A 23,006-nucleotide genomic window follows, 5' to 3' on the forward strand; every position below is an offset into this window, starting at 1 on the left:
AATCTGGATGGGCTTGTCTTTCAATGTTAACCAATAAAATATAACAGTAGGTATACCACATGACTTCCATAGCTCAGTCACAAAAGGCAATTCAACTTCTGTTTTGTTTGCTGGAATACTTGCTCTTGGAGGCTTCAGACAACATGTTAATAGTCTGAACACAGTCTAATAATTTTTATAGCTCTAGGAAACTAAAAATAAATAAGCCGTCATACCTACAGCTTTCTAAGCATTTTTTCTTTACTCCACAATTAAAAGTTCATTTCTTTTAAAATAATTATTTGGAAAATATATTGGTTTTAGACTGATAAACTCTATACTTTTATACTCAAGAAGCATTCACATTCCTCTTTTTAACCTAAGGCACAATCCTAAATATTTTTAAAGAATCCAATGCAACCATTAATAATCATAATAATCAGAGACATGAAAAAGAAATCTTTAGTCACCAACTTATATGTCAGCATGGTTTGAACAGTGGTAGGCAGGAGTTATATTACATGTAGACCCTTAATATTAAAGTATGCTCCACAGAATACACAAAAATCTTTATCACTTGTAACTATAGCCATATAAAATTCTATAATCACTTGAAATGCCAGTTTAACATCAGTGATGTGATAAAGTCCTTGTAATATGCTGATGTATAAAACTTTATGTCAATAAATAATTCCTCATGTAAAAAAGAATTGTAAGCTATCTTTGAGGCTCTTATGCTATAAGGATGTTCAAAGGGGTCCATGAGAAGAATTCACATGAAGAGGCTCCATGACTGGAGACGCTCAGCCAGAGCCCAACTGCTTGGACACCCTGCAGTACCAGACCCAATCACCACCGTCTGACTGCCACTGCCTGAGAGAACCTGAGCCAGACCCAGTCATCTGGTCCTTCCTAAAATTCTGACCTACATAAACTGTTAGGTGATAAAATGGTTGGCATTTTAAGCTACTAATATTTAGAAGTGCTGATTGGATGTTACTTGGAGATCTAACCTCATTTTTTTCTAAAGTTTGCCAGTCATTCTAATGCCATTTATGAAATAATCCACCTTTTCTTTGTTCACAGTTACTATATTAAATGTTTTTATATTCTTTGGTCTATTTTTTGGACTTTTCCCTCTCTGTGGCTTTTTCTGCATCTTTTCTATAGTATTTTAAATATAGCTCTGTAATATGTTTTAAGAGTGAGTAGGATTATTCCCAACCTGAATTGCCTTTTTCAATAGTCTCTAGTCTGTTGGCTAAATTTTAGAACAACTTTCAAACTCTAACAATAAATAAATAACAAAAGACCACTGAAATTTTATTTTGACTTTATCTTAAATTCATAGATTAGCCTTTCACAATATTAAGAGGTCCCAATAAACTTGATATATTTTCCACTTATTTAAGTTTTCTTCCATGTTATTCAGGAATGCTTAGCTTTATTTCTCACATAGTCCTGGACATTTCTTGGTAAATTTATTCTCAAGTACTTTCTATTTCTGTTACTAGTGCTATTAGATTTTATTGTCACCACTCCAAATTATACACACATATTTTTAAATAGGCATATTGTAAGTGTATTATTTGTTCATGACTACCTTACTAAACTCTCTAAATAATCCCAATAACTTTTCAGGTTACCAGTGTTCTCACAACTAGATTGACTTGGTTTCCAAGTAGATAATTATATCTTCTGCGAATATTTATAATTTTGCTGCCTCCTTTCTCATGTTCCTTGTTCCATTATCTTGTCTTGTTGCATTGGTTAAAGATTCCAGAAAAAAAACAAAATCAATAGCTATACATCTCTTTAACTTAAAGAACGAAAGTTCTTACATTTTTTATGACTCTTACAGACAATCCTGTGGCAGGATAGTAAGAACCTAGGAAAGTTCCTGGGCAAGTGGAATGGGGAAACTAAGACAAGAAAATTAAACAAGGCCAAACAATTTGAACCACTTGCAGCCAGCTTGTGAATCCCAAGACCTCATCTTCCCTAACCAAGGACATTTGAGAGCAAATGGCATCCTCCCACAACCAGAGAATACATAGTTTAAATCACCCTGCTCGGGGAGAGAAAGAAGAGAAACCCAGTTAATGCCATTTGTGCCAGCCAAACCCACAAACAGACGAAGTGAAGGAAACAAATAACAAAAACCCCATTAAAGCCAGACAGACTCAAGATAAAAGTAAAACAGTAAAGCAGACCAAAGAATAATTCTAAACACGCCCCCCCCCCATATGCTCATTTTGATGTATCAGCATATTAAAAAGGCACCTGGAAAGCTGATGAATATTCTGCTGAAACCCTCCCCTAAGATTCTCACACATAGAAAAGAGATAAAACCCTCAAAACAAAGGAAATCAGTGTGGGCTTGCTCTAGAGCCCCTTTGTAGGCATGAACTTTTTAAACTCTGAGGGTCCCCATAAGACTTGTAATCAGAGGAGCAGCGGGTAGTGGCAGCTTGTCTCCAGCCGATCCTGTCTCCAAGGCACCCTTTTGCTCTGACTTCCCGGTGAGCTAAAAGCAGCCCCGTGGGGCTCACATATTTCCATAACATTTCTAGAGAGCCAAAGCAGAGCACTGCCTAGGCTCTCTCCTGTTGCTTCTTTTTCCTAAGTCCTTCCTTTGTTTATTGTCTCCAGTTTAATAAACATAGTCTCTAAATTATGCAATATTTCCTACATGAAATCAAGAACCTGCACACTACAGGTGGCCTGAGGCAGAGTTGCTCTAGGTGGTCCCTGTCCAGCAACAATCCTACACATAGCCCACTTTCACAATAAAGAAAGGCAACAAGAAGACCCACATCAAAAATATCCACTAGTACTCCTTGGTGCAAGAGAAAGCAGATCAAAACATGCACCAATTAGAGTCAAGCTGATTTGGAAAATTAGAAAGAAAGCCATGTGCATAAATAACTATAGTGTAAGACTCCATGTTAAATGACATCAAAGAAGTTCAAGCAAATGCTATGAGAAGAAAGGACAAATAATTTCTGACTAAGAGAAATGGGAGTGACCTTTGAGTGGGATTTTGAAGTATGGATAAGATTCAGCCTCTGAAGGTAATACAGAAGGTTAACAAAGGTGGAAAGAAACAAAACATACTTAGGGAGCAGTGAGTAGCCTGGTTTGAACAGAGTGGAAAATGATGAGAGCAAAAACTGGAAGAAAACCCTAGAGAGCGCAAGGATGCCTGACTAACAACAACAAGAGTAATTGACATAAAATGGGCACTTATCAAGAGCCAGGCACTGTCTCAAGTGTTTCATTTGTATGAATTCTAAAACACAGCTACAAGCTTTTAGGTCATAGATGTCCATGTCCGTTTTTCAGCAGGAAAATGACATACCACAGCAAACTTTAAATATCACTTTATAACAACTTTCAGAATTGAGAAAGGGAAAATCTGGGGGCCGCAGAGACATTTAAGAGGCTTGCTGAAAGATGCAATCCAAGTCGTACAGGCTTCCTTCCACCCTATAGTCTCTAGCCTCGTTTTGCACATCCCTTCCCTAACCACCCACCCTAAACTGATCTGCAAACATGTTGTGCCCTTTCAAACGCCCATGCTTTTTTACATCCCATTTATTATCTTTGCCTGGAAGGCCCACTCCACACTTCTCCTGTCCTTTGGGAATCTTAACCTATTCGAAGCTAGCTATTCTTTTATCTCTGCAAATGGCACTTTTTCCTGATAAGGTTATTTGCTATGTTGTATTTTAATTTAATGCCTAAAGTCGTTATTTCTATTTATCTAACTCCAGCATTAAGCACAGCACCTTAGCTGGTCTCCAGGGAATACACAAAATCAATACCAAGGTAGCCAAAGGACCATGGATTATCAGTGAAGACCTGAGAATGCCATGAAATGTGTAATGCCCAGAAACAAAGCAGGTGTGTGATGCTAGCAATGCTCAGTGTCCCAGGACAGAGGATCATTACTGTCTTTTTGTTTTTGCCTATATCTTCTCTTCCCTCCTACTAGCAATAGGCCTATCACAGGACCACAGTGCTGAGCATGGGACTCAGGCTGGACTGATCATAGTATTCACAGTCATAGTGATTGGTTCAAGGCAGGCAGGCCACCTAATACAGCAATTAAAAACAATTGCTATCTATTACCATCACATTTTAACAAGCAGAAACTAGGGAAGAGTAATCTTAGAACAAAAGACTAATCTCTATATTTAAGTCATTTGACTTTGTAAAGAATTTGCTTCATTGTCATTGACTCTCTTATTTTTCTGCTATCTCTGGTGAAACTTAGGTTAGATTTGGACTAATTCATGGAACTAGGGCATTAAGGACTATAGTGAGTTAAGTAGTGGCTCTCAAAAAGACATCCCCCCCACACACAAAAAGAAGAAAGATATGCCCAAGTCTTAATACCTCACTCACAGACACAGTAATTGGTTCAAGGCAGGCAGGCCACCTAATCCAGGCTGAGATCCTTTCCTGAATATGACCCACATATAGCTGATAGTACCCGTGACTGTGGCCTTATCTGGGAAAAGGATCTTTGCAGACATAATTACATGAAAGGTCTCAAGATGAGGTCATCCTCTATCCTAAATCCTCATAATAAAAACAGAGGGCTATCCAAGGAACAACAAGTATTGTCAGCAGCCACCAGAAACTAGGAGAGAGGCCTGGAATGGATTGTCCCTTAGACAGAAGGAACAAACCCTCCCCGCACCCTTATTTCAGCTTCTGGCTTCCAGAACTATGAGAAAATAAACTTATCTTGAACCACCCAGTTAGTGGTAATTTGTCAAGGCAGCCCTAGGAAACTAATGCAGGGAGTTATTCAAATTTGAGGTGGAGAAAAATGGCATTATGAAAATGCAGAAAAATGGAGGAATCTGTAGTCTGAGAAAGGCCATTGTATTTGGTATTTTATGCTAGAAGAAGAGTATCAAAGTAATAGCACTCCCAACTTTGCATTTCCTTTAGTTGAGAGCTGATAATGATATATATCCATCAAAGCTATAATTTTTATCAAACTTGTTTGACAAAAATTATACCTGATCCAGAAGCCACAGTGATAGAAATGCTCCATTATTTGCTTTTAAAACCTCATTGACACAAAATCACGAACATGTGAAAAGTAGCTTCACTTTTTTTCTGTACCTATATTGCCTATAGCTCACATTGGTATCATTATTTGAATATATATGTACTGTCATTTTATTAGTGATTATGAATGAAAGTAAAAATCAGGCATACTGATGTAGAAAGGCTACCTTTTTGTGTCATTGCTAAATCATGAACTGAGCTACATCACATTCTTGAGAATATACACATTCTTTGTTGTAGACAAAAGAAATTAAAACTTAAAACTGATTTTTATGTTTATTTTAATAATATGCAGAAACAAATAAGGAATGAGTATATCTGAATCTGGGTTTCTGCAAGATCAGTCCAATATTTCATTCTAACTTTTTTTCCATCAGACATAGTAAAAAAGTTGAGCTGTTCTGCAATCTGACATTTAAGCTTATGTTTTTAAAATTTTTATGTTTCTCATGTTTCTACTTCATTATATTGTGCGATGAAAGCATCTCTGTTTCACTTAGCATTCTGTTGAATCTGCAGAGATCTTGCTACTTTAAATGTATATGCACTGTTCTTTGAGCATAAAAATCAGCCATTAAGTTGGAATGATGGAGCAGCGATTTCTGGCTTTTATAGAGATTAACAAGGCTTACTTCCTCCTACAGAGACCATCTAACTGACATGCTGTACATTGATGATCAAATACGAGTTTGACAGATGCAAGGAACTCTCACATCTTGTCAGACATCCATTGGATTTTTCCAAATACAGTAAATGATCTTTGGCTTTTTAAGAGCTGCTGAGGCATGCTCCATTCCATTAATTACTAAAGGCACTAGGGAAAGTCCTTAACCAAAATGTGAATAGATAGTTATATAGGAAACCAAAGGCTAGAAAGAGAGCTATTTAGTATTAATGAGGTTATAGAGTAATTTGATTCATTATGGCTACTAGCTCATATTGAATGGAACGATCAAAGTTCATTACCAGGCCTGACTTCCTGAATGGGAAATAGTAGAGATACGGTGCATATGACTATCTAACCTACACCTTCATTTGAGCACTTTTTTAAAATGTTTCTTATCAGTAAACATTATCCTCTTCCTATTTTCTCTTCTTAAGGTAGCAATGCACACCGACAGACATTCCAAAAGAAATCATTTATGGTATGTATAATAAAATCAGAAAACTATAACTGCTCATCTGACCAATTCCCTTAATACAATCTCACTCAGAAAGAAGGAAAAAACAAAACAAACAAAAAAAAACAACTGACATTACCTTAAAGCCTTTTCAATGACAAAATGCAAAAAAAAAAAAAAAAAAAAAAAATCAAGTTAGGTTGCTGTTTACTTTCCATGGCCAATACCATTAAAATGAAATGCCAAGAATTCAATGTATGTAAATTTTTCAGTTAAATTATTTATAATGGGAAATTCTCTCACCTTTCTGAAGTGAAATAAATGCAAATTTAATTCATTAGATGGCTACACTGATATTAAACCTTAGAGAAAATGTAAATGGAAATTGAAAATATAGAAATGATATTTGTTTTGGTGACACAAAAAATCAATCAGCATAAATTGTCAAGCTTAAAATATATCACTAAAATGTATTCTGCATTGTCCATTACAAGGCATGATTTTCTATTTAAAACACATCTTTCACAGGAGAATGAAAGTAGGAATTATAGGTTCAAGCTGATCTGAATGTCATGAACCTTGCAGCATGACATGCCCGCCCGCCCCCCCCCCCCCCCCCAGAAGAAACCCCTAATGAAGACACTAATGAAGACAGAAGACCTAGCTTTTATCCTGGACTCTCCACCTGACAGTTCTATGACTTTGACTAAGTTACGTGACCTCTCTGAGCATCGGGCCCCGCATCTGTATTAAATGGAGTTTAAACAGCGGACATATAAGTACTAGGCATGTCCCTACCATGAGGGTTTTATAAGAATCAAATGAAATAATGAGTTGGAATTGAAAATGCTTGGTAAATTATATAACACTACAAAGCTGGCATGCCTTAGTAGCTACAGTCCCAGGCTGACAGCCTAGAAGTGTCACAGAATCAAGTACAAAATCTACCCAAGCAGGCTTTTCTTGGCTGTCCTTACCTACGGATTTCTGGGAATTGGGAAGCCTATTAATATTTGTTGATAGCCTACTATAGCCCTTTATATAGCCTAATTTAATCCCCATGACAATTCAGAGAGATAAGTTTTTACTATTCACATCCTACAAATGAGGAGAGAGACTCACATTGATTAACTTGCCTAATTTCACTTGGTAATAACAGCAGAGATGAGATCCAAACCCGGCTATGCCTTGCTTCCATGCCCAAATTTTTCTCCACCTTAATTTACGAGCCCATCCAAATTTCTCCTTCGGCTAAAGTGCAATTGGAGTGAAAGATTCAGAAGTGAAATATAAGCACAACCATAATCCTCTCCCATGTTCCAAGGTACCTGCTTAGATTCCAGATTGTCCGTGTCCATTTCTGAGGCCCCAGGGAGTTCAGGTGCCACTGCTGCCATCCAAAAGAATCTCAGGCCACTGCTGTGCCACATGCACATTTTCAACCTCTTTTTAAACTCTTGCTGAAGATGCAAAACAAGCCACCCCATTAGCCCAAATTTACCTAAATCTTGCACCCTGAGAATCTAGCTGAGGGATCTCAGGCTACAGTATTATCATGAAGATTTGGAAAGCGCAGTTGAAGATGGGCAGATCATTGGGGACTAGGGTGGCAAAACTGTGTAAGTGCACTTAGGAACCGGCTGCACAAACCCTGTGCTTTCCATTACTAGCTCTATGACCTTTGGCAGTGTCCAGACCTCTGTGCACCTCGTGCTTCTCATATAAATATTAAAATAGCACCTCAAAGTGTTGGGAGATAAGTGAAGTCATGTATGGGAAACACCTAACACAAAGAAAGCACTCAGCTAATGAGAGTTTGGTGGGATTAAAAAGTGAAAAGACACAGTCTCTTCAATAAATGGTGTTGGGAAAATTGGACAGATATATGCAGAAAACTGAAACTAGACCACCAACTTACACCATACACAAAAATAAACTCAAAATAGATAAAAGACTTAAATGTAAGATGGGAAACCATAAAAATCTAAGAGGACTCCATAGGTAGCAAAATAGCAGACATATGTCATAGCAATATCTTTACCAATACAGCTCCTAGGGCAATGGAAACTAAGGAGAAAATAAACAAATGGAACTACATCAAAATAAAAAGCTTCTGCACAGCAAAAGAAACCATCAACAAAACAACAAGAAAGCCCACCGCATGGGAGAACATATTTGCCAATGTTATCTCCGATAAGGGCCTAATCTCCAAAATTTATAGGGAACTCATACAACTTAACAAAAGGAAGATAAACAATCCAATCAAAAAATGGGCAAAGGACTTAAATAGATACTTTTTGAAAGTGGACAAACAGAAGACCAAGAGACATATGAAAACATGCTCAAAGTCATTAATCATCCAAGACATGCAAATCAAAATGACAATGAGATACCATCTCACATCTGTCAGAATGGCTATCATCAACAAACAACAATTGCTGGCCAAGATGTGGAGAAAAAAGAATCCTTGTGCACTGCTGGTGGGAATGCACACTGGTGCAGCCGCTGTGGAAAACAGTATGGAGTTTCCTCAAAAAATTAAAAATGGAACTCCCATTTGACCCAGTAATCCCACTTCTAGGAATATATCCCAAGAAATCAGAAACACCAATCAGAAAGGATATATGCACCCCTATGTTCATAGCAGCACAATTCACCATAGCTAAGATTTGGAAACAGCCTAAGTGCCCATCAGCAGTGAGTGGATTAGAAAACTGTGGTACATCTACATAATGGAATATTACACTGCTCTGCTGTAGAAAAGAAAGAACTCTTACAATTCACAACAGAATGGATGGAACTGGAGAGCATTATGCTAAGCCCATGATCAGCAAACTGCGGCTCGTGAGCCACATGAGGCTCTTTGGCCCCTTGAGTGTGGCTCTTCTACAAAATACCACAGCCTGGGCAAGTCTATTTTGAAGAAGTGGTGTTAGAAGAAGTTTAAGTTTAAAAAATTTGGCTCTCAAAAGAAATTTCAATCATTGTACTGTTGATATTTGGCTCTGTTGACTAATGAGTTTGCCGACCACTGTGCTAAGCGAAATAAGCCAATCAGAGAAAGATAAATATCACATGATCTCACTCATTTGTGGAATATAATGAACATAAACTAATGAACAAAAATAGATCCAGAGACAGAGAAGCATTGAACAGACCATCAAACCTCAGAGGGAAGGCAGGGGAGGGGGCAGGGGTAAGTGATCAACCAAAGGACTTGTATGCATGCATTTAAGCATAACCAATGGACACAGACACTAGGGGGGTGAGGGGATGTGCTGGGGGGTGGGGGTGGCCAAGGAGTGTTCAATGGGAGGAAAAGGAGAGATATGTAATACTTTAAACAATAAAGAATTTTTTTAAAAAAGTGAAAAGACACAAGTCTTCCTCTCCACAATATCTACAAAAGCCTCCAGAGATTCAAGACTATCGCCCTATGAATTGTCAGCACCAAAGAATACGTATGAAGAAAGAAAAAAATTGTATGTTGGGCAAGTAGTAGGATGAACAGAAATTATCTGAGAGGAGAAAAAGCACAATTAAATACAACTTAAATACAATTTATCTTACAGGGTCTACTTTTTTTTTCTTTCAGAAAATTCCTGTGCATTTAGCATTAGGTAAACATTGTGTATCATTGATTTGTTTGTTTGTTCATTCATTTTATATTTCAGACACGGAATGATTTTTTGTTTAAAATATTCTTAAAAAACTGTTCAAACGTAGACCACTGAACATTTTATTACAAAGTCACTAAAACCGTATCAACTCTGCTGTTACTCAGTGATTGAGTGAAGCAGCACTTTAAAACATCTAAAACATCCAGAAAACTAAATTCATGACCTCAAAAAAAGCAATAATTGTTTTTCAAATTAAAATCCTTTATCCCCACTCCAGCCAGTAACTTAATCTTCTGGCTGTAAATGTGGTGTGCAATGCTAATAACCTGAAGGAGGAATCACGCTTCATTTTGCCTTGATGCCAGCAAAATATCTCCAGTTGACAGTTATTAATTTCTAGTCAAATTATCCTGGAATAGGGTCAGAGAGAACTAATGGTTTTATTTTACATCCCGAGAAGTGTTGGGTTTCAGTATTCAGGATGCAGCGCTTTGTAAAGAGAGCTGCCTGGGAAACCAGGAGACCTACGTGCCCTCCCCAAAATATTACTCAGATTATTAAGTGTATTAACCCTCCCCCATTTTGCAGGCACTTTCCCACAAAGTATATTAAAATTATCAAAATTGGTCATTTATTCTTGACCTGCACTGAGTGAAATGTACAAAGATTTAACTTATCTAAAAATATAAACATCTGGTTATATATGAGTGACCAAGGATTTAAAAAGCTGTTATTGTTTTCACTCACTTTTCAATTTGTCTTTGATTTTGAAATTTAGCCTAGTAAATATGCCATAAATTTGCACAAAGAAGTAAAGGAGATCTAAAGAGTATTAGTTATATAAAGATTTTTTTACCCTTAGTTTCCAGTTAGGTGGTCCGTGTAATGTGAGTTATATCATGATAAAATTAATTGCTTTATTCAACTCACATGTAATCCTTTTAACTGGCTCAAAGAAATTTAAACAAATTGAATTTTATGGTGTTGCATACAAATAATGTAAAACAATCCTGTTTTGGACTTTACAAAGTTGTGGTGCCCATCCAGGTACGTCATTCAGGCAAGTATAAGGAACATGTTGGGATTTTTTTTAATTTAATAAATCTTTATTGTTCAGATTATTACAATTGTTCCTCTTTTTTCCCCCCATAGATCCCCTCCACCCAGTTCCCACCCCACCCTCTGCCCTTACCTCCCCCGCACTGTCCTCATCCATAGGTGTATGATTTTTGTCCAGTCTCTTCCCTCACCGCCCACACCCCTTCCCCCCCGCCCCGAGAATTGTCAGTCCACTCCCTTTCTATGCCCCTGATTCTATTATATTCACCAGTTTATTCTGTTCTTCAGATTTTTTATTCACTTGATTTTTAGATTCACTTGTTGATAGATATATATTTGTTGTTCATAATTTTTATCTTTACCTTTTTCTTCTTCTTCCTCTTCTTAAAGAATACCTTTCAGCATTTCATATAATACTGGTTTGGTGGTGATGAACTCCTTTAGCTTTTTCTTATCTGTGAAGCTCTTTATCTGCCCTTCAATTCTGAATGATAGCTTTGCTGGGTAGAGTAATCTTGGTTGTAGGTTCTTGCTATTCATCCCTTTGAATATTTCTTTCCACTCCCTTCTGGCCTGCATAATTTCTGTTGAGAAATCAGCTGACAATCGTATGGGTGCTCCCTTGCAGGTAATTAACTGTTTTTCTCTTGCTGCTTTTAATATCCTCTCTTTGTCTTTTGCTCTTGGTATTTTAATTATGATGTGTCTTGGTGTGGTCCTCTTTAGATTCCTTTTGTTTGGGGTTCTCTGCGCTTCCTGGACTTGTAAGTCTATTTCTTTCACCAGGTGGGGGAAGTTTTCGGTCATTATTTCTTCAAATAGGTTTTCAGTATCTTGCTCTCTCTCTTCTGGCACCCCCATAATTCGGATGTTGGTACACTTGAGGTTGTCCCAGAGGCTCCTTACACTATCTTCATATTTTTGGATTCTTTTTTCTTTTTGCTTTTCCGGCTGGTTGCTGCTGCCTCGCACAACAATATCAAAACTACAACTAAAAGACAAAACGGACACCATCCAGAACCACATGTTGGGATTTAATAGTTGTAGGTGTGATATACCCAGCAGCCTGGCAAATAAAAAGATCTAGACTCACATCTAGTATCCGTGTTTCACCCCTGTTATTGAGGCCTTGGGCAAGGCACTGCCTCTCTTTGAACCTCAGTTATCTCTCTTCAAAAATTCATTGAAAATGATATCGATTAATTAAGAAAGAGTAACAAATGTATTGTGAGATTAAGAGAAAGGTCTAGGAAAGTACCTTTGCTAACTTTAGTGTACCCTAAAGATATTACGTTACTTTGAACAGCTTTACTGAGATATCATTCATATACCATATAATTCAACCATTTCCAGGATACAATTCAATGTTTTTATTACATTCATAGGATTGTGCAACAATCACCACAATCTAATTTGAAAATATCTTTGTCTCCCCTAAAAGTTACCCATATATAGCCATTGACAGTCACCCTCAATATCCCTGACTCCTTCCATCCTGATCTCTAGGCAACCAAAAATCTGGTTGCTCTTTCTAAATATATTTATCTATTCTGGACATTTCATAATAATGGAATCATATAATATTTAATGCTTTGTGGCTGCCTTCTTTCATTTAGCATAATTTTTATAAGATTTATTCATATTGTAGCATGTATCAGTACCTGATTTTTTTTATTACCAAATAATTTCCTATTATACAGATATACTACATTTTACTTACCCATTCATCAGGTACTGAACATTTGGGTTGTTTACATTTTTGGCTATTATGAATAATATAATGTTTCTATGAACATTCATATACAAGTGGATGTGTGTTTTTATTTCTCATGGTAAATACCTACTAGTAAGAGTGTAACTGCTGGATTCTATAAATCTATCTTTAACATTTTAGGAAACTGCCAAACTGTTTTTCAAAACAAGAAGTGACATATTACATTCACCAGCGATGTATAGGAATATCAATTTACATTTTAGCCAACACTTGTTATTGTCTATATTTTTTAATAATCCTAGTGGGTGTGAAGTAGTATGACATTGTGGTTTTGATTTGCATGTCTCTATTGATTAATAAATTGAATATCTTTCATGTGCTTATTGATTATTTGTATAGCTTCCTGGGAGAAATGGGCTTATTCACTGTGTGTTTTTTTTTTTAGTTATAAGAGATCTTTATAGAGAGCTACAGGTCCCTGTCAAATATATGATTTACTACTATTTCCTTCCATTATGTGGGCTTTTTGCTTTCTTACTGTTACCTCTTGACCTACAATGTTTTAATTTTGATGAAATTCAATTCATCTATTTTTTTTATTGCTTTTGGTATTGTACAAAAAAGGTTTTGCTGAGACCAGCTCATAAAGATGTACTCCTAAGTCTTCTAAGAGTTATATAGTTTTTGCTCTTATATTTAGACTAGAGGCCTGGTGCACAAAATTTGTGCATGGGGGGGAGGGATCCCCTCAGCCCAGCCTGCACGCTCTCCAATCTGGGACCCCTTGGACATCCCTCTCACAATCTGGGACTGCTGGCTTCTAACTGCTCACCTGCCTGCCTGCCTGATCACCCCTAATTGCCCCCCATGCCAGCCTGATCATCCCTAACCACCTCTGCCTGCTGGTCTGATTGCCCCCAACTGTCCCCCCTGCCGTTCTGGTTGCCCCTAACTCCCCCCCCCCCCCCACCCCCGCCGGCCTGGTCACCCCACGCAGCCTGATGTTCAGTCGTTTGGTCATCCCTCACTAAATCCCCTGTCAACCTGGTCACCCCACGCAGCCTGCTGTTCAGTCATTTGGTCATCCCTCACTAACTGCCCTGCTGGCCTGGTCACCCCACACAGCCTGCTGTTCAGTCTTCCATTCAGTTGTTTTGGTCATGACGGCCCCTGGCTTTATATATATATTAGGATCTATGATCCATTTTGAGTTAACTTTTGTTTATAGTATGAGGTAGGGGTCACACTTCATTGTTTTGTCAACTTAATATGTCCAATGCAATACATATTCATTAGAAAAAAATCCAAAAATATATACAAGAAAAAGGAATAAAGTGAACAAACAAAAAAAGCCTACAATCCTATTTATTCCAGAACAACTACTTTTATCATCTGGGTTTATATGCTTCCAAAAACCTCATTAATTTTTAATGGGATAACATAATTCACATAGTTTTTAGGCAACTTTTTTCCTTTGATAACTGTAAACATATTTACATATCAGTTTTTTGAACTTGACTTTTCTTAACTTCAAGTTTCCCAGCTGTATAATAACAAATAGTTGTGATGATAAAATGAAATAATGGTATAAAGACATTTTTAAGACTTTATTAATAGAGTAAATTAGTTTTGTTTTTATTTTGTCCTTTTTATCGAAATGGATTTTTCAAATATTCTTTAAGAACCCTTATTGTGTCACATTATCAAATTAGCAATTAGTCCCCTGAATTCTTCAAGAGTAGCTGTCTATATTTTTGGGTCCCCAAAGCCTGTTACAGTTCCTGGCCCATATCAGTGCTCAATAATTGTTGGAATTAATGTTTACTACTAATATCTGTAAATATTTTTAGAAGTGGCCTACTGTTGTTCTTTTATCAAGTTAATATCTTACCTAATAATAGATAAACATGTAAATTGACTGTACCTCCACTACGCCCACAGCCAATCAGAGTGAGTATGCAAATTAGAAGGCCAAAGATGACAGCCGCCCAGCTGCTCCAGGCGCGGAGTGGCCAGGCGGGGCAGGATGCCTGCTATGAGAGGAAGGGCGGGGGGCAAAGGGATCTACAGGAGCGGAGTGCCGCAGCGAAGACAAAACTGCAGACTCCGGAGTCTGCAGCAAAGACGAAGAAGGCAGACTCTGGCCGGAGCAAAGGCCTGGGTCCCGGGTGCTGGAGGAAAACTGGTGCTGGAAGCCAATGGAAGGAAGGCCTATTGCACGAATCTCTTCATGCAACAGGCCTCTAGTTATTAAATATTTGATAATATAGGTTTAAAATTATTATATCTCCTTGATAGACTGACCCATTATAAAATTTCTCTATCTCTAGTAACATTTTTGCTTTAAAGCCTACTTTGTCTAACATTAGCATAGCCATTTCACTCTCTCATGGTTACTCTTTGCATGGTATATTTTTTTAATCTATTATATAACTAAGTTCCTTCAACCAGAACTGTGGAGCTATTCACCCTTATGGTATGCCTTTCTCCCTGGCTGAACCCCAGCATCACTGCATTGGAGCTGATAGTGGCAGCTTCTGGTCTTCTCTGCTTGTCACTCCTGATGAGAAACCTCTACCATATGAAAGAGTGTGGAGGGGATGGTTGAGGTACCAGTATTCGAAGCCTGCCACACCTGAGATAGAGTTTCCACCCTATAAATGGGGGCTGACTGTGTTCTGGGACTGCCCCCTGAGTTGGAGGGGGACTGTCCCCTTCTGGGCTCTTATCAATCTCCCAAGGAAAATTTCAGTGAGTAACAGATAGCAGTGTTAAAGCAAAGTAAACAAATTTATTAAGAATACATTAGGCATAAAGCACAAGTGTTGGGCAACTCAGCTACTCTGAGTGCCCAGTCTGGTGGGGGTTCAAGTGTTTTATGTCTCTTTCCCCTATAGGTTTTAAAGCTTCCATGTGGATATTTTGAGTAGCAGACTAGGTACCCCAGTCTTCTCCGACATTGTTGTGGCTTATCTCAGAATGTTTGTACATATATTTGGTCATCTTATTTGGCAAGTCCTAAGGCAGCTGACTTCTTTGTTTAGTGGATGAGATAAAACTCCCCCTTCTGTCCCTTTTACGCCCTTTCCTGCCCTAACATCCCCCAAGTAATACCACCTAAATGCTTTGGGGGTTTTGTTGTTTGTCCCCCAGACTTTATCTGTCTTTGGGTTTAGCTGGCACAAATGGCATTAATTGGGCCTTTGTTCTCTGTTTTCCCAGGCCAAGGTGATTTAAGCTATGTATTCTCTAGGGAGGAAGGTATAAACCGTTTGCTCTCAAGTGTCCTTGATTGGGAAAGATAAGGTCTTGTGTTTCACAAGCTGGCTGCAAGCTACCCAAACTGTTTGGCCTTGCTTAATTTTCTTGTTTCAGTTTCCCCGTTCCACTTGCCCAGAAATTTCCCTAGCTTCTTACTATCCTGCCACAGATGGAGGAAAGGCAATCTGGTCCTCTTGGAATTGCCTGCCTAAAATAGGGCTGGGGCTAGTGAGTAGGGAGGGGTAACAAATGCTGTCAGCCTGCCCCTCCTGGGATGAAATTCTAACTTCAGACTGGGAGCTGGGGAGAAAGGGAGCTCCCATCTCCTTGGCCATACCTGCCCAGATTAGAAAACACCAGGTAGAATTTTATAACATGAGAATGGTGACAGAGCAAGAAGTGACTGAAACACCAGCCTCCCCTGCTTTTACCAAGATTTAGTAGATTTTCTTGAATGTATGCTTCTCCATTTGTTTTATACCCAGAGAACAATTTCCAGAGACTTTAAATAAATTTTTTATAATTTCATCAGTTAAATTGTTGCTTAGGGTCCACTTATCTCCTTACTCGCCATCCCCATTATTATGATATTTTTGTGTTACTGAAATTTCTAACACTGGAAACTTTCGAGGCAAAAAGCATTATAGACTCAGAAACATCCCCTTAGAACAGTGGTCAGCAAACTGCGGCTCGCAAGCCACATGCGGCTCGCGAGCTGCGGTTTGCCACTCTGTTGACTAATGAGTTTGCCGACCACTGCAGAAGATTTCAAAATTCTTGTTTGTAAGGCAGAAGTTGAAAATAAAGAAAAGGCCTAAGGGTGCTGATGCCTTCAGGCAGGTACCAAAAGAGAAGTGAAGTCTTTAAGAATAACAGTAAGAGTTTCAGATTGTGCTGATAATGTTTTCAGGACAGTTATGATTGCAAGTTGACCAGGGGGCAGGGCTGCTCTCAGATCTGTTTCTGAGGTGGGCTTTCAAGTTCACTGGGTAGTAAATAGCAGCCTAAAACAGTTTGCTTTTTCTTTATTTTTTATGGAAACCCAATTAAAATAAAATCCAAGACCACTCAGTAATATGATATAACCAATAGATCTTGGTGCTTATCCTCTGCCTAGTCTCTGGGGAAAGGATAAGTTTTTAGAGGGAAGAGGTGGGAAAAAATGGAGGAGAACAAGAAAGGAGGGCACTGGGTTGGTAGGCAAAGCTATCTCTGGAAGCAACAAGGAGTGGGAGAGTCCCTGTTTCTATGTTTATCTGACATTTAGTGTCCTCTTAAACTGGAAGGGGACAAATGCCATGGGGGTGGGGTCTGCTAGACAGGCAGCACCAATGGATAGGCATCAATTATCTGGTCAGCCAGCTGCTAAGTTTCAGTAATGTTATTAATTTTAGAATAAAGCAATACTTCCATTGACACTTTTTGCCCTACATAGATTATAGCTGGATTTAGGTATAGAATTGGTCTTCTAGGGCTTAAACAACAGAAATATATTCTCTCACTGTTCTGGAAGCTGGAAGTCCAAGATCAAGGTGTTGGCAGGTTTCGTTTCTCCTGACACCTCTCTCCTTGCTTGCAGATGGTCACTTCCTTACTGTATCTTCCAATAGCCTTTCCTCTGTGTGTAAGTAACCTGGCATCTCATAGTCTCCCTTTAAGGACACTAGTCATAGTAGATTAGGCTCGTACCCTTATGACCTCAATTAACTTTAATTACCTCTTTAAAGACCTCAAAATAGAGTCACATTGGGGGTTAGGATTTTCAGATATGAATCTGGAGACAATTCAGTTCACAACAGGTATTATGTATACAAATGTCAGGAAAATTTTTGAATAATTTTAGAATGACCAAAAAGGAGAGGAAAGAAATTGGGGTTCTGCCTAGCGCAACCTTTGGTTGTCACTGACTAGCCTACTTAGAAAACTGGTGTAATGAAAAGGTTCCCTCTCCATAGTTATGCAAATTTTCCTTTTTGTACAAAAGCAGGTAGCTTTTGTCCAAAAGAGAATGCAAATATCGGTAAGTTGAATTCTCCTTTTAACTAATTGTAACATATACTGGTTCCCTCATAAATTAATGAGTTAAATAAAATATTTGACACACTCATTTTATAATTGTATGAAAATCATGATTTTACCTTTTAACAAATATGATCCTTTAACACTAATATTGAGGGTTAGACAATATTATTACTGCTGTCCCAATTTTTCTGTCCCTCAGTGTGTTTTTTCCTCCCTTTTCTAACTTTGCTTTTCTCTTCACTGAACTTAAACTCCAGGGTTAGAAATGGAAATTAACAGGTACACTGAACACTGATGATGGACAAGGAAATGACGGAGACCACTAACAGAATTCTGTCACATTTCAATAAGGAGCCATGTTACTCAGAAGAATGTTACTGAAGCTTTTCATGTCATAGAGCAATGATACACACCCACACCCTGCTCTACCAGAAAAAAAAAAAGGTACATATACACTTAAATTTGTTTTGTAGAATTTAAAATCTTTGTTGTTCTAGATATTTCAAAGTTTCTGTTTAAATATTAAAATTAAAAATTTATATCGTTAGCCCTGGCTGGCATGGCTTACTGGTTAGAGTGTCGGCCCATGCACCAAAGAGTCGTGGGCTCAATTCCCAGTCACGGGTAAGTACCTGGCTTGCAGGTTTGATCCCCTGTGTCAGTCGGGGTATATGTGGGAGGCAACCAATTAATGTGTCTCTCTCATATCAATGTTTCTCTCTCCCTCACCACTCTTTAAAAAAAAAAAAAAATCAATGGAAAAAATATCCTTGGATGAAGATTAACAAAAAACACACCCCCCAAAAAATGTAAATAGCTAAAATATTTTAATTAACTGGAAAAAGTTTAAAAAATATTTAATTTGCAGTTATCACAAATTTCTCAACCAGTCTTAAGTAATGGCATATTGTTGTTGTTTTTTTTTCTTTTTAAACCTTAAAAATGTCTATGCCTTGGTCTTGAAACAATTTTTTCTTGATTTCCTTAGCCAACAATTCGGTGATCATAAGCATTCAAGCAACATGAAGGATTTAATCAACACTTGCATAAATGCATCAAAAAACACTGCGTAAGCAGAGATAACTTTAAGCAAATATGTACTATTCTTATAAGCCATTTGTTTGAAAGTGGGTTAGTTCCAGGATGTAGTGTAAAATAGTTTTAACCTTATGTGACAGCAACTTACCTCCATCTCTTACCAAGGTGAACCTGTACCCAACATACTTAACATAACAAATGTTTGCTACTATTTTTAATGTAGAAGGAATCTTTAGGAAGGGAAATCAGATAGAGTAAATAACCTACTACATTAGATTATCCAAAGTCATCTTTACTCTTTTCCAACTGTACAAACAAATTAATTTGCTTTCTTGCCCTCGCATTTATGAATGCAAATTTAATCACGTAAATTTAGACTTCCTGGGAGAGAATTTGAAACCACATTGTGAACATGACTTTCACATAACGTTTGTTCCTTTTTCCTGAATTAGAAAGTGAAATTTAAAAAAAAAAAATCTATGCTGTATTAGACCCTAGGCAAAATCAACAGAGCTCTGCCATCTCCCGTTAAGTTGATTCGGGGCTCTGGGGAACCATGTCACCATCTGGGCTGGAGTGCATATGGTCAGAGGGAGGCCTGGGAGAGTGTCCTCAAAAAGACCCCAGCTGGCTGAGCAGCCACCTGTTACCAAGATGAGCAAGGGCACAATATATCGTATTCCTCATAATCCATCTGTTTCTAGTCTCTGAATATTCAATTCTGTCATGGCAGGGTACACCGACAACAGGGGAGGACTGGCTCAGACAGGACAAGACGACAAATCCAGCTAAACAGAAGACATCTACAAGTTCTGCATGATGAGAGACAAACAAGGAGGCTGGTTTGCAAAGGTCAAGAGAGGCAGAGGTAGCAAGCCTGGAGAAGCAGAAAGCCCAGGAGCTCAAAGAAGTCCTAGGAGCAGCATCGATGAGCTGTGTTGAAGACTCAAATGGTGGCTGAAAAAAAGTGTCTCTGAACCCAGAGATGTTGATTGTGGTTCCAAAACAGATATTTGTAGATTAATTCAACTCCTGATTAAAGCAAACATATACTAGTAGAATCTAGGATGAATTTACAGGCTCAATGGCAAATAATAATAATTAACAATAGCCAATACTTACATAGCATCTAATAAGTACTTGGCATATATTAACCAACTCAGTATTCCCCATAACTCTGTGAGGCAGATACTATTATTATTCTCTATGTGGAGATGAGAGAAATTAGGTGTAGAGGACCTGAGTAACTTGCCCAAGTCATCTAAATGGTGGATCTGGAGGTGAAGCCCAGCAGTCTGTAGCCTTCACCACTGCATGACACTCTCATTCCCTTTCAGCTTCCCATCTTCTTTTCTTATTCTATACCCCCCTTTCCCTATTCCACCACTTCACTCTGATTTTCCCTTCCTATACATCATGAATGTTGGCCATTCATGGTGGAACCTGAGCAAATGATAGCAAATATATGGAACTTACTCTGATCCTCCTCCACCCAATTCACTTGAGTTGAAATAAGGAAGGATTTTCCCTAGTCGGTTTGGCTGTGAGTAGAGTGTCAGCCCACAGGCTGAGGGGTCTTGGGTTCAAATCTAGTCAAGGGCATGTACCTCAGTTGCAGGCTCAATTCTTAGCCCTGGTTGGGGCATGCAGCAGGCTCCCAATTGATGTGTGTCTCTCTCTGTCTCTCCCCCTCCCTTCCACGTTCTCTAAAAAAATCAATGGAAAAATATCCTCATGTGAGGATTACAAAAAAAAAAAAAAGGAGGAAGGAAGGAAGGAAGGAAGGAAGGAAGGAAGGAAGGAAGGAAGGAAGGGAGGGAGGGAGGGAGGGAGGGAGGGAGGGAGGGAGGGAGGGAGGGAGGAAGGATTCTTGCTTTTTGGTTATAGAAGTTGGCTTTTGAGTGTCTGAACTGTGTGTGTGTGTGTGTGTGTGTGTGTGTGTGTGTGTGTGTGTGTGTAAAGGGCAGGAAGAAGGATCTAGAAGGTGGAAAACAGCTGAAGCTTGAAGGTGGAAGCTAGCAGAGTTGTGTTTAAGAGGAACTCACTGAGACCTGTGGTTTATACAGGCTGAGAGGAGTCCATGTGATAAAATGTGGAACAGTTGGGGAAAGGGCAGCAGAAGGGACTGAGGCACTCAGCACAGCATCCGTAAGTGACAGTGGTGAGATGCTTCCTCCTGTGACTCGCAGGGAGCAGACATCAAAGAGACAAAAGCAGATTAATGGCTTTGTTCTTCAGGTCTCCTGAGAACTCCCCCAGAGATGCCTAGAAATAGACAGGGGAGATTTTGAATGGCAGCAGGAGAAAGTTGAAACCCCACAGTTGTGCAGGTAAACAACACCAAGCAGCAAAATGCAGGTGTTGATGTCACCATGACCTCCCTCCTTGTTTACAGAGGCCTGCGAGGCCTGGGGACATCTTAGCTTGCTGCATTCACAGGGCTAGGAAAGAGCAGGAGCAATGCAATAGAAACCAGCCCTTCAATCATGTCGAGCACAGCTACCGACACAACCTACTAATAAAGGGCAACTCAGCGTTTTTCCAGAAGAGTTTATAATCTACAAGGGCCTTCCCTCTTGAGGTTTTATTTTTATAATCATTTTTTAGAAATTGAATTTTAACCATATATTATTAAAGTGATTTTCCCTTTGTTATTGACTCTGTCTCACAGCATGCAAATGTTTGTGCATATCTCCCACTAGTGCTGACATTTGGTGCTCAAACTTGTCCCTCTAGATGTGGTTCAATTCGAGCCTTAAGAAAAGTAATTGCTAGCTGGTAACTATCCCATTGAGCTTGTGCTTTCTCAGTTTGCCTGAAGTCGGATTCCAAGGGCCAGGGGACATGAGGTGTAAAAAATCAGAATAAACACTTTTGATCTAAGCTAATGTGACTGGACCATATGTAATAGCCCTGCTGTCCTTCTCCTATTTTCTATTTTGTAGATATCTTTTTTGGTCATCGGATGTAGCAGAAAATTGTAGGGGGGGAAACAGTCTTTTAAAAATGCTCAAAAGGATGAAGTATGAGCAGATGTCCAAGAGAAAGATAAAATAACATTGCGAGTAAAATGTAGAGATTTATTGACACACTTTAGCAAGCTGTAATAGAAAATGCTGGGGACCTTAGAGTACAACACTAAAAGAGAAAAGGTAAAAAGTCATATTTTTATCCCATTGTATTCAATAAATCATGTCATTCCACTCGCTTCCAAGAAGTTTGTTCACTTACTGTGAATTATACTTAGTTGTCAAGCCCTGTTCATTATACGCAAAATACTTTCTCCTATATTTTTTGCTATACGTAGATAAGTATATTATATATAATAAGCATATAGGTATTAATATATAGCATATCATACTTTATTTTAAAATAAAGCTATTAATATAACATATTCTCTTCTTTTTTTAAATTATCATGTGGAACAGTAATATAATAACTACATGAATAAATCAATTAATTCCATGAGAAAGGAATAATATTAAAACACTAGAGGCCCAGTGTATGAAAATTCATGCACTGGAGGGGGGTTCCCTCAGCCCGGCCTGCCCCCTCTCACAGTCCAGGAGCCCTCAGGGGTGGGAGGTGACCCGGCGATCAGGGGAAGGCAATGCCCCATCACACCTCTGCTGCTGCCACTGCCAGCAGTGCAAGCCTCGGCCGGCCCTGGTTACCTGAGCCTCGGGCAGCCCTGGGCGGCTGGGCAGCCACCATCTGAGGCTTGCCTGCACCTCGGGCATCAGCGGGGCAGCCACCATCCGAGGCTTGCCTGTGCCTCGGGCCGGCCCTGGGTGGCTGGGGCGCTGAGGGGATTGGGGGACTCCAGAGGCAGACACGCACCTGCCACCCCAGCGGGGCTGAGGGGACTGGACGCCACCATCTTGTGGCTGTGGGTGTTGCCATCTTTGAGGGTGTGGCAGTCAATTAGCATATTCCCTCCTTATTGGCTGTAGGCGCTGCCATCTTTGTGATGGTGTGAGGGTCAATTAGCATATTCCCTCTTTATTAGATAGGATAGTTCATGTAGTTCTATTTTAAAATATAGAGGATATGGTTGGTGTTAAAAAAAAAAAAAGATCAACTCTTTCTATACATGCTGGTAGA

At 38.9% G+C, this 23,006-nt stretch overlaps 1 long non-coding RNA gene across 1 annotated transcript in view; it reads left to right on the forward strand.

Annotated features, from left to right (window-relative positions):
* The window catches only part of LOC308244524, a 37,454-nt gene extending 16,805 nt beyond the window's left edge, over nucleotides 1-20,649 (forward strand). The window contains exons 2-3 of the long non-coding RNA XR_013960149.1: nucleotides 18,122-18,308; nucleotides 19,636-20,649. This is a non-coding gene — a long non-coding RNA (uncharacterized lncRNA). The remainder of the gene's footprint in view (nucleotides 1-18,121; nucleotides 18,309-19,635) is intronic.
* Nucleotides 20,650-23,006: the final 2,357 nt, after the last annotated feature.

The sequence above is a fragment of the Plecotus auritus genome (genome assembly GCF_963455305.1).
Source record: "Plecotus auritus genome assembly, chromosome: 3".
Taxonomy (NCBI): Eukaryota; Metazoa; Chordata; class Mammalia; order Chiroptera; family Vespertilionidae; genus Plecotus; species Plecotus auritus.